Source organism: Acomys russatus, chromosome 24 (assembly GCF_903995435.1).
Source record: "Acomys russatus chromosome 24, mAcoRus1.1, whole genome shotgun sequence".
Lineage (NCBI taxonomy): Eukaryota > Metazoa > Chordata > Mammalia > Rodentia > Muridae > Acomys > Acomys russatus.
The window spans coordinates 44,507,588-44,521,796 of NC_067160.1; positions in this window are offsets into that span (position 1 = coordinate 44,507,588).

Here is a 14,209-nt window from a genome sequence, read left to right on the forward strand (position 1 = left end):
GTACAGCAGTGACTGCACAGAGACCAAAGGACCAAACTGACAGCTCCAAAACATTAGTGGTGGTCTTTCCAATGTGAGAGGGGACTACATGGTATGGAACACATATAGGTCTGGTCTCAGGCCACCTGGATAATCCACAGAGAAGTCCCTAGGTCTTTGCAGGCATGTGTGCAGCACCTGTGCTCTGTCTGTCAGACATAACTGTGGGACACAAAACACCAGTATGTGTGTCTTGCAGCACAGAGGAGACCCCAGTCTGGAGCACAAGTCAATCTAACCTCAGGTCACCCTGTCAATCCACAGAAAGTTCCTGGGTACACACAGGCCCACAAAGTCTAGCCACATGCCTGCCTGCACTCTGCATCTGCATTGTAAGCCACAAGACACCAGTATCTGCTTCTCCTAGCCCATAGGAGATGACATTGTCTGGAACACAGTGGATTTCACCTCAGGCCACCTGGACAATCAACAGAAAGTTCCTGAGTTCACAACAGACACAGGTATAATCTGCAAATTCTAGCCACATGCCTACCTACACAGAGAACCTGTACTCTGTATCTCAGACTAAACTGTGGGTCACAAAACATCAATGTCTGAGTCTCCTTGACAAAAGAAGATACCAAGTATAGGACACAAGTGGATCAGACCTCAGATCACCTGGTTGATGTTCCCTGTTGGTGAGAGATCTCAACCTACAGCCACTAACCTATGAGCTGCTCTCAACAGCCAGTGAAAGATACCAGAAACAACTACACAATGCCAGAGGTAGCCAGATGCCTAATGGCCACTGCAAGAAACACAAACAATAAAAGCTAAAATAATATGGCATCTCCAGAACCCAGTTATCTCAATGTAATCATCCCAGGACAGTCTAACACAACTGAAACACAGGAAAATGACCTCAGTATTTCCTTATAAAGATGATAATGGAGGAAATGAATAAAATATATAAAGAAATACAAGAAGATACAGTCAAATCATTGAGGACCTTAGAGAAGCCATCACAGAGGCCTATGGAGAGGAAATGAAGAAATCACTGGATGAAATTAAAGAAAACGCAAAGAATCAGGTGAAGGAAATCAATAAAATGGTACAAGATCTGAAGATAAAAATGGAAACAATAATTAAACACAAACTAAGAAAATCCTGGAAAGAAAGAACTTAGAGAAGAAAACATAACTGGAGAGGTAAGAATCTAAAACAAAATACAAGAGATGGAGAAAATAATTTCAGGTGTAGAAGATAAAATGGAAAATTGTATGCAAAGAAAATATTAAATTTTAAAAATTCCTTACACAAAACATCCAAGAAATCAAGAATACTATGAGAAGAAGGAACCTAAGAATAATAGGAATTGAAAAAAGAGAAGATGTCTGGCTCCATGGCCCATAAAATATTTTCAACAAAATTATAGAGAATAAAAATTCACCAATGTAAAGAAATATATGCTTATAAACATGCAAGAGGCCTGCAGAATACCACAGAGGACAGAATAGAAAAGAAAACCCTCCCACCATATAATAGATTTATACTTCTATGAATCTAAATAAAAGAAGCTTGTGGTTAATTCATAGACCTATACTCTTCAAAGTGCTGAAGATAATCACCTGTTAGTGCCTTGCCAAAAAAGAAACATCTATATAGCCCCTCTATCCCACAAGGCTCAGGTAAAACTAGGAAGTGGAGTGAAGGGTACATTTGTCTGTGAAGGACCATAAGAGCCAAAAGTTTGGAAATTCCATGAAAAATTGGTTTCTGGAACTGACGCAGCTGTTGGACAGATGAGCTCACAGCACTGTCATTATCTTCTAAGACAAGTTAAGGTGTTAAAATATCAAGATACAATACATAAGATACTATAGGATACCATAAGGAGAGATCAGCTCAGCTTAAATCAGGAGAGAGGGAGAGGACTCTTGATATCTTTGCCCTAGCTGAGGAGTTAATGGCATTTCATGGCTTGTGAGGAATAGAGATGTTGCCACTCCTTCTGGGTGTGAGTGGCCAGGAGTCACCACAAGGACACCAGGAGTCCAGTGAATACAAACAGAGGGTACGTGTCTGCAGTTATTTATTCTGGAAGAGACAGCAAGTTATATTGCTTTGGGCAACCAATCATGTTCTTCCGTGTTATCTCTGAGCAGGCCAATGGATGCTCATCTTTGGGCAAACTAGCCAGGTCATGTGGTTTCCACCAGACCAATTCCACAGTCATGCCAGTGGAAGCTGCCCCAGGTCTTGAGTCCCAGCGGTCCTTACCCTAAAATGGCTATAAGGAGAGTCATTTTCTTAAATGGTGGAGATTGGTAGGTTTTCTATGCCTCCGTAGTTGACACACACATGTGCATAAGGTTGGCACTAATTTGACTCAGTAGGTAAATAAATAAAAAAGTTCATAAAGTTGAAAAAGAGGCATATGTGCAACATTTGTGAAAAGGAAACATTTTGAGGGTTCTGAGAGAAATACAGAGGAGAAACTATGGAAATTAGAACCAAGAAAAAAGTGGATATATACATAAAAATTTGTAAGAAAAAAGCAGTCTAAGTAACTAAATTGAAGCATACTAGACACGATATTATACTATTTCTATTTCATTTAAATCACTGATATTCTGGGGTTTTTATTACAACTATATGTGTATGTAAGTGCTAAATATATACTTTATTTGGGATAATGTTTTACAAAATTTGTCTTGAATTTTTTTTACCTCTGTTACTGTCACACTTAATTTTATAGCTGATATTCCAAAATAGTGGCCATATGATATATATATATATATATATATATATATATATATATATATATATATATATATATATATATATATCTGATACAAGATACATATATATCCATTCCCTCACATTTTTTTCTGGTAATCCTTGATTGTCAATTAGAGTGTTGACTTTCATCAACCTATAAAGATGTATTTGTAAGACCTGGAATTTGATGACTAAAAGAATACAGCCAACTACAGTCTGATGCTACAGATAACCTTACTTTAATTTCAGTGTACTTTTATACACCAATGTAACCAATAAAGCAATGCCCAAAGAAGGTTACTTGAATTCATAAAAACATGTAAGTAAATGCCAGTGAGCACATATTAAATATTAGTAGAGCTACCCTTTCCTAGATTATGTACTATAGATTATATCTGGGAAAGCATGAAAGCAAGGCAGGAGGCTATATCCAGATTCCAGGTTCACTGAGGAGCTCAGAATATTCTTTCACCGGACTGAGTTCTATAACTATATTCTGATATCCAACAAAAATATGTCATATATTGAATGAAAATATTTCTTGCAGGAGGCACAAAGTCATGTCAAAGAACAATCCAGCAAACAAAACACAATGGAGGTTAAAAAGGACCTTTGGTTTTTTGCCTGGTGTCCCTCACAGTTCCCTAAGTCATTGTTTACTTTGTATTTTTTAAATGTGTTCTAACATTAGAGAGAAGCTAATGTCATCTGAGAAGAAATTATTGATACATAGCCTACATCAGATTGACCTGTTGGCATTTTTGTGGCAATTATATCCTACTTTTATTCTCTTGCTGTGATAAAACACTCTGACCAAAAGTAACTTGGAGATAAAATGGTTTATTTCATCTTACATTTCCAGGTTACAGTCCAGCACAGATGGAAATCAGGAAAGAAACTCAAGTCATAATCCAAAGGCAGTACTGATTTTTATTCCACATAAACAAAATATGGATGGATAACTCACTCATAGGCAAGGAAGTAGAAGACCGACCATGGAGAATGCTGCTCGCTCTCTTTCTCGCTCTCTCACTTTTAAAATCCATGCTAGGACTATCCATTGGTTGAGCCCTTCTACATAAACTAAGACAACTAGGCTGTTTCCACAGACTAACATGATAAAGAGAATTATGTGATTGTGGTGTTTTTCAAATGAACCTAAGCTGTGTCAACTTGATAGTTAATGCTAACTAGGATAGACTGTCTTATTGATTGCTGTAGAAGGATCCAGCCCATGGTGGTCCTGGACTGTATAAAAAAGCTAACTAAGCATAATCCTCTGAGTGAATGAACCAGCAAGTAAGCCAGCTAACAATACCAGGTCACAGGTTCAGGTTCTGGATCCTGTCCTGACTTTCTTCAATGATGGAGTGTGACTTGGAAATAAAATAAAAATAAATACTTTCTTCCTCAAGTTGATTTTTGTCATAGTGTTTTATCATACCAACCAAATGCTGTTGGAGAAAGCTATATAAATGGAGATATAAATTTTAAGTGTTACTTATAAAATCATACATTTTTTTTGGAGTACAGTTAATCAGAATGAGGGCTAGTGAAAGTAGGTTAGGACTAGGACGTAGTACTGGATCAGCAGTATTTTATTACCTTTATTAACCCTCGCTAATTGTTAAATATAGCCTTTATCCCACATACGTTATGTGCCAGAACCCTAAAGACTTTTGAATTCATGGCCACTAATTTAGAACAGAAATGATTTATGGAATTTTTTATGTACAAAGCATTTCTTTTGTTCTTCAAATTACCAATATTTTTAAAATATTGCTACTGATTACCAAACTCTTTACCTTGCAACAAACAAACAGCAATCGTATAAAAAGAAACATAATGAGATTTTCTTTCTGATATTTTTTTATGAACTGAAAGAGTAACTGTAAAGTGTAGGAGAGTGTGGCTAGCGATGAAACATGGGTTTACAGGTTAGAGTATGAACACCTCTCTCAGAAAACCCATGAATAAACATTAATGACACCAGAAGTGAGAGACAAAATCTGGCAAGTATGTTCCAGTAGAGGGAATGCAAACCAATATCCTACAGCTGACCCAAGGCTGGAAAGTCTAAGTAGTACAAGGGGAGCGCTATGGTGGGGATATGGTGACCTTGGGAAACAGTGACAACAGAGGGAGAAGGAATAGAAATGGTTTCTGTTCCTCAAAACTTTGTGTACTACAGGCATCAAATGATTCTCCCATTTCTTTTTGAATCTATAAAAATGTCAAAAATAAATACTTGTCTTGATTTCATCAAGTTCAATTTCCAAAAGTAAATACATGCAAACACTGATTATAGCTGATATGGAATATAGCTTCCAAGATCTAAAAGGCTGAAACTGAGTGAGGCTATGTTCAAGGCCCATTCTTTTAAGTCTTCTATTTTTCATTTTATTGTCTTCAAGATGCAATGCAACTTAGTTAAATGGTACTGGAAAAAAATACCCTTATCCAATAAATATCAATATTTTTAGAAGGAGACTTTAGCAGACTGTCATTGTCACAAAATTAAATGTACATTAAGGCTGGAGAGAGGGCTTAGTTGCTAAGAGGAGCATTGGCTGCTCTTACAGAAGACCTATGTTCAATTTCCATCATCTTTATGTTGGGTCACAATCAGTTATGATTTCAATTCCAGGGGATATGGTGCCCTCTTTTGTCATCAGTGGGCACTTCATGAATGTGGTGTATGGCATAGATGCAAGAAAGCCAAATCTAAGCACATAAAAATAATAAGCTTAAAAATGATGCAGTTATACATACATGCACATTCAAAATGCAAACACGTACAATTTTTTTGAAACTCCACTTATATTGGTTGAGAATCTCTTCTTAAACAATTCAAAATAATAATCTATTATAAATTTTTATCAATGCAAAAAGTTGACTGCTAGAGTTTATACTTGAGAAAATTATGTTGGAGAACATCCTGAATTTTGGTGTGTACTTTGCACATGAGCACATGCTTAGAACAGGAGCCATTCCTAACTAAGGAATACAAAGTCACAATTAATCAGAGCTGTCCTCTATGAAATAGTGCCCCAAAGCAACATTTTCACTGCCATTGCATTTTTTGTATCCTGCATAATGCTTTGGCAATTAACCTTATAAACTTATTTTCTAAGCAGTTCTCTTAGTTGATAAATGCATTTACGTATAAATTCCAGCTAGGTTATTGAATAACAATCAGTATATTCAGAATGAAAAATAACCTACCTCCTCCTGAAATAAGATGTGAATAGACTTTTCTCTGTAATTAATGTTATTGTATTTTGCATGAGGATGGGAAATTTTTCATTTAAATCCTACGTGATAATTTCTCTTCAGTGATAAGCCCAAAAATCTCAAGATCATAAGACTTTACATCTTCCTGTTTAGTATCAGGTGTATATTATTACACAATTTTTCTTTTCTTTTCTTTTCTTTTTTTTTTGAATCTGGACTTGAGTTGGGACATAGGGAGATTTACTTTGTTCTCCATCACATCCACATTTAAAAAAAATATACACAAATACCACTTGCTTTTCCTAATAGCAAAATATGTGTCAAAGGAGGAACTCAAATTAATGACTACTAAAGCCAGAATCTTTGGACCAGAATGCTGGAAATAAGCAATGCCAAGCCCTGGCATTTCACAGGAATCTTCCTATGGTGTAGTCATTTGGAACTTCCAAATAACTCTGGACATTTCATTAGAGACCTGGAATTCAGTTCCATTCTGCACCTGGTTAGCACAAAAGCATTAAGAATCTCATTACGTTTGTAAGAACCTTGACTTCTTTATCTGAAAAAAAAAAAAATAGAGATTTGTCTTGAAAATCCCTTTGTTCTACATGAAAATTTGTATTTGACTTTGAAATTTTTCAGTTTGTTTTTTCCTTTTAGAAATCAGGTTACATAATGTAACACTGTGTGCCATTGCTTGCACCTTAACTGTTGTAGTGCTATTTTCTATGCGGAATACAGAGCAGCATAACCTTACAAAATCAAATCATGTATACTGTACATATGTGTATCTACATAGGTATGCTACTGTTTCACTCCATCCCTTCCTACAAAGTTTCATCCTGGGTCCTAGTACACTGAATTAAATTGTTTCCTTAATGTGATATTTTACTTCACTCTAGTGGTAAAAGCCTTTTTTGTTACCTCTCATTTGTACCACTGATTTTTAGCAATAACAAAAAGCTAAGTTTTATGACTATTTCCTTCTTGTACTTTACAGGTTCTTGTAGCTTACAATTATAATGTCTGACTTAACATCAAATAGGACTTACACTAATTTCTTGCTGTTACTATCACTGTGTATTATACACAATAAATACTCAGCGTGTATGGATCAAATTAAAATCCTTGATCTTTGTGACTTTGGATGAACCTATTTTATGTGATTTTTTTTAGCATGTACTTTAACAAACTAGACAACGACTGGTTTATATAATTCCAGTAATTTATTGTAATGTTATTGACTTATTATATAATATTCCTAACTTTTTTCTTGATTTTACTAATATTTCAGATGCCATATGACCTTGAACAACAATAAATGTATCATCTTCAAATCAAGAGATTTTTGCATAAGAATTCCAAGATGAGGGGCTGCTGCTTCTCAGGTTGGCTACTGTTCATGCTAAATATGCTTCATCTTGTTTTTCTTTAAATATAACTCCTTTTGGTCCAAACTTTTATAAGGAAATATTCTTTTTCCTCTTCCTTTCATGTTAGAGATGAAGTATCCAAAGTTTTTTTCATGTTATTATCATTTATTAATTGTGAAAATTAATGGGTTTTAATATAACATTTTCTAAGTGTACAGAATATACTTTGATCATCTTCAGTTCCCTATTAAATATTATCCTCCCCTCTACCTCTCCTGCTTTTCCTAACTCCAAGCCCTTCTACTTCCATATAGTATCTCTATTGTTTTATTTAATTATTATTGTTATATGTATATTAATGCACATGAATATATAAATATAACACATTGAGTAAATTGAATGTTGCTCATATGCATATGTTTTTATGGATAACCACTTAGTATTAGATAGAAAATAGGGGGATCATTCCTGGGAAAACAGACTCTCCCTCTCAGAGCTGTCACTGTTGTTTGAATGTGTCACTTTTCATTTCAATTTTATATATTTGGGGTTTTTATTCTGTTCCTTATTTTTTTAGGGGTCAATTAATCTGTTAGTTTCTCCAAATAACCAAGCATCTGTCTCAGTGAAACTTGATATCATTCATTATGTTTCATTTTCATTGATGTCTGCCCCGCTCTTTAATATTTCTTTCTATTTTATGATTTGAGGCATTCTTTGTTTGTTTTTTTTTTAATGTGTATGTGTGGTTTTTTGTTTGTTTGTTTGTTTGTTTTACTATTTTCTTTTTTTTATTAATTTATTCTTGTTACATCTCAATATTTATCCCATCCCTTGTATCCTCCCATTCCTCCCTCCCCCTCCCCCATTTTCCCATTATTCCCCTCCCCTATGACTGTTCCTGAGGGGGATTACCTCCCCCTGTATATGCTCATAGAGTATCAAGTCGCCTCTTGGCAAGGGTTGCCAGTTTTTAGGCAGAGTTCTCTCTGTGGTAGAAAGGAGTCCATTTTGCTCAGCAGCTTGTTTGCCACATCACCAACCTAATACAAGGCAAGAAAGAGAATCTCAAGTGTGGAAGAAATGAAGGAACTTATTGGTACATACATCAAAGAAAACATTAAAACTAAAACGTTCCTGACTCAAAACACCCAAGAAATCTGGGACACTTTAAAAAGACCAAATCTAAGAATAATAGGAATAGAAGGAGAAGATTCCAAGCTCCAAGGCCCAGACAACATTTTCGACAAAATCATAGAAGATAACTTTTCCAACCTAAAGAAAGAAATGCCCATAAACATACAAGAAGCCTACAGAACTCCAAATAGATTGGATAAAAAATAAAATCCTCCAACCACATAATAATCAAAACATTAAATGTACAGAACAAAAAAATATTAAAAGCTGCAAGAGAAAGAGGTCAGGTCACATATAAAGATAAAACCTGTTGGAGACAATAGGCCATATGACCAATGTTCAGTCATCTTGTCCAAGTCTGCACCTTTAAGTCTCTGTCTTTCCCAGAGCTTACCTTTCACCAGAAACTAGCTGACCCTGTTGTGAGTCAGAAGCTAAAGACAGGTAGGGACAAAGTGACCCTGCTGTGCATCAGAAGCTAAAGACAGATAGGGATGGAGCGACCCTGTTGTGAGTCAACAGTTAGACTAAAGCTAGATGAGGACAAAGCAAGATACCCTGCGTAGCAGGACGTCATGACTCTGCCTGGAATTCCCTATGTTTTGAGAAAAACCCACAACTGCGTTGCTATAGAAATATGCTTCCCTGCCTTCTGAATTATAAAGCTGCTGCCTGACTAATAAAGTTGAGAGCTTGATCAATCACACTTGCTCTCCTTCCTTGTGTCTTGCATTTCTCAATAGGTGACCTCCCTTCCGAGTTTAGTCGAACCCTGAAGGTCGGGGCAAAAACCATCAGAATTATACCTGACTTCTCAACAGAGAATATGAAAGCTAGAAGGTTCTGGATGGATGTCATGCAAACATTAAGAGACCACAGACACCAACCCAAACTACTATATGCAGCAAAACTTTCAATCACCATAGATGCAGAAAACAAGATATCCAATGACAAAACCAAGTTTAATCAGTACCTAACCACAAATCCAGCCCTACAGAAGTACTAGAAGGAAACTTCCAACTCAAGGAGGCTAACTACACCCAGGAAAACACAGGAAATAATAACTCCACATCTAAAAACCTAAAAGAAATGAAACACACATACACTCCAACAACAACAACATCAAAATAAAAGGAGCTAACAACCACTGGTCATTAATTTCTTATAACATCAATGGCCTCAACTCCCCAGTAAAAAACTCCACAGCAAAAACAATACTCATCCTTCTGCAGGATACAGGCAACACATCTCAGCAATAAAGATAGACATTACCTCAGAGTAAAGGGTTAGAAAACTGTATACCAAGCAAACAGACCCAAGAAGCAAGCTGGAGTAGCCATTCTAGTATCTAATAAAATAGACTTTCACAAAAACTGATCAAAAGAGATGGGGAAGAACATCTCGTCCTCATCAAAGGAAAAATATACCAAGATGATGTCTCAGTTCTGAACATCTATCCCTCAAATGCAGGAGCAACCACATTCGTAAAAGAAATGTTACTAAAGCTTAAATTACACATTGAACCACACACATTAATAGTGGGAGACTTCAACACCCACTCTCCCCAGTAGACAAATCATTAAGAAAATCAATTCTTAATTATCAAAGACTTAATCTGAGTTCTGAAACCCTAAACTTCTAAAGATCATTGCAAAAACACCTGTATATGGAATAGATAAAGAACTTAAAATGTTAGACACTAAAAATCAACAATAAATTGATCAATAATTAGGTAAGAGAAATAAGTAAATACATGAAGTGCATGAAATATTATTCAATATTTAGCTATCAGGAAAATGCAAATAATAACTATACTAATTTTTACCTTAATGCAGTTAGAATGACTGTCATTAACGAAAATAATTCTGTAATGTCTGTAGAATAGAAAGAGATATAATATACTGTTGGTGGGTATGTCAATCCATGCATACCCTAAAGTCAGTGTGAAATGTCATATATGTATTTTTATATTATGTAATATATAATTTTGTACTAAAATGCATATACATTATTGAGTATATATGAGGAAATAACAAAACCATGCAGACGCCAGTATAATGCTCATGAACTTCCAGAAATGTGAGCAATATAAACCTCCTTTGTATATAGTATACCCATCATTTGGTTTTTGATAGTAATAGAAAATAGAATGAACAGTAATTCAAATATATTTATAAGAATAAGTAGGAAAAAAAGAAGAAAAGAATAAGTAGGGTTTACCCTTTTTTCTTTTTTTTTTCCTTCTCGTTTTCCTTTTCCCCTTTTTCTTTGACACTGAAATATATTTAAGATAACTATTAAGATAATGTCCACCTTCAAATGAGGTAAGAAGAATGGCTTTTGCTTACATCTAGATGAAGCTACAGAAAATCAATTTATTTGCCTTCTTTAAAGTATTACAGGATACAAGAGTCATGTCCTCTAGCCTTGGCTATTTTGTTTTAGAAATATCTTAGAATGTTTAGGCTGCTAGGACACTATCCCATAAACATTGTAGCTCAAAATATGTGAATGTTCTCTCTTACATCTTGAGAATGGGAAAAATACAAGAGTAAATTGCCACTGTCCTTGTCACCTAGAGAAGTTTGCCTTTTTGAGACTAGCTCATGATAGTTTATTCACTGAATCTTTGTTTTTGTTTTTTTTTAATGTGTGTGTGTGCGCACATGGTCTCGTGAGTATAAGCACACACATGTGGGGATGCACAAATGCACATGAGTGTGAGCATAGGCAAGATGTTCGTACCGGATTTTTTCTTGATGACACTTTTTGCATATAATCAATACTTTTTTGATCTGAGAAGACAGAGAAATGTTCAGAAAAGGCCTTAGGTTCATCTCTTTTATGGAGTTTGCAGTGTTTGGGCTGCAGCATCTATCCTAAAATAATACACCAGTTGTAACACAGCTAGCCCAACGACTCAATCATTCATTCTCCTTCTACCCAATCTTTGAGAAAAGTCTGACTCGTTCCAGTGCCAACTCAATTCTGAAGTCTGAACTTACATTTTAATCTTCTGAAATCAGACCTATGTAAAATATTTTACTGTTAATATATAAAAGTAATGTTATTTTCCAAGACAGAAAAAAAGTTCTACAGAAACCAGTAGATGGTCTCATAAAAAAAGGGAGAGGTAATAAAGAAAATGTAAAGTAAACCCAATAGCAAATATACTTAGTCTTGAATCTTAATCTTTGCCCTATGTGATGACTTTTAGGCGTGCAGAATATGACATGGACAAACAACATTCATACAACCCTGTCCTTCAGAATCTAGGCAGAGAGAGTCGCATTCCCACACCTCTCAGAGCACAGACCAACATGCTTCAAATCATAATTCAGTAATCATCTTTTTATAATACAGGACATGACATGACTCAGTATTTCATGAATGACAATATTTTGATCATTAACTAACATCTAATTATTCTATTTGTTTTATAGACTGCTTTCTATGAAGGATGGGGTCCAGTCCAATCCCACCAATATCTAACAAGCTACCTAACACTCTCTCTCTCTCTCTCTCTCTCTCTCTCTCTCTTTATATATATATATATATATATATATATATATATATATATATATATATATATATATATATCCTGTTCAAATATCTATAATGGTATATTTATAATTATCTTGAATATATAACTTGGGAGAAATGACAGAGTGATATAGCATATATATATGTGTGTGTGTGTGTGTGTGTGTGTGTATCTTTTAAGAAATCATGCTTTTATCCAGTCAGTTGTGTCATTTTATGCGATGAAAAGCTGTGTGTGAAGCAGTGGTGTATGCTTGCATTTCTTTGGTGACTTAATTAAATATTTTTCACATGTTTAGTCGATCTGTCTAAAAGTTGGTCTATTGGTAAAGCGCAGCAGTTTATTGCACACTTTATGTATTCCACACTTATGCCTTATTTGTTCATTTATTTCAAAGACTTATTATTGTACAATTCAATATATGTGTTTACAAAGTTTTCTATTTCTAGCTTTCCTTTATATCTTTTAAAGATTTTGTATTAAAATCTTTGAAGATTAGAAATTATTAGTTTTATAGTCATTTTTCAAACATTTGTAGCATAAGATTTTGCTATGATATGGCTACATACCATTGACTATAACTCTTTTTTCTACTTTCCACTATGAATTTGGCTATTTTATAGACAGGTTTGATTTTGACAGAGACTGGGACCCCCCCCCAAGTTCTATAAAAAAAAAATTTATCAAGAAATAAATAAGGCACATATTTGGAGTGTCCTCCATACATAAAGGGCTGACCCTGGGTAGAGAGGAAATTCAGAAGCTACCAGCATCTGCTTGAGTCACTCTCTCTGGAGACATACACTGTTTTTTCTTAAGCAACGTCACCTGCCTGTGGTGAAGCAGGAGAAGGTTTGGACTTTGTTTCTGCTTCTTAAGGAAATCTGGTCTTTGGAAAATCTCTTCGCAGCTTTGCTTTCCTGTTTGCCTTTGGACTCGTTTAAGCAAATACTGGCCCTTTAGAACCATTCAAGTGGTTGCCATGTCCTGATAAGTTTTGTCTTTTGGCAAATACTGTTGAGCAGTATTCAAGCATTATTACACTGTAGAAAAATACAGTGATCAAAAAGCATGCGAGCAAGTCCTGGTCAGAGATAGCTCCCACTGCCCTCCTCTTACTCACATGAAGATCAAGTTGTAGATGAGGTATTTATGTGTAGAGGGCCTAGGTCCAGTCCATACATGGTCATTGGTTGTGATTTCAGTCTCCAAAAGCCTTCAGGGGGCCCAGGTAAGTTGGCTCTGTGGGTCTTCTTGTGGAGCTGTTGTTCCCTCCAGGTGCTTCTATACTCACTCCCTCAAGGACTTTCTTGAATACATTTCAATCACTTTACCCTGCCTGGGCTGCTTTCTCAGGCCACCATGGTACATGATGCTCTCAGTCTTGATGCAGCTTGTTATTCTGGCATGAGTGGGTTGGAGGAGACTTCCGTATTTTGAGAGAGAGGAGAGGGGATATAGGGAACAGGAAAGGATGGTGGTACCAGGAGGAAAGGAGGGAGGGGACTACTATTGGGAGGAAGTGAATAAGTAGATAAATTTACATAAAAACTACAGTGATCATGGTGGTGTAACAGTGGACACTGGGAAGCCTTAAGAACCTGACTATTATTCAGAATCAAGGGCTACAGAATAGGGAGACATGGCTCTGCAGTTCCTGCACTCTAGGACTTCAGGAAGACACCATTAGTCTCCTTTTTCTTGGGTTAGCCTTCTGTCTGCTATGACCTTGGTAGAAATGACCAGACAGTGCAAGGCTTTACCTTCTAGAATGATGCGTATCGAAAAGGAACAACCCTATAATCTTGAAATGTGAATGTAGTATTGGCCTTGTCAGTATATAAGGTCTTTTCCCAAAATCTTAATTTCAGTTGAACTATTTGGGGCATCTTCCATGTGACAGACAGCAAAGGTTGGGGCTCTCAAGACATTGGAGCTCTGTTGGACCATTTCTATATAAAAACAAAGGTGTTGGGATCTGTGATTTATGAAAATATTAAGTTTTTACTTACTTGGTACTCCCTAGGGAGGACAGTTGACCCCTTTTATGAATTTAGGATGATTTCTAAAACAGTAAAGGTGCAAAAACAAAACCATCCTTCAAGTTCCTGAAGAGAAAACTCTGGCCACACTTCATTTTCCCCCCTTTAACTCACTGTGT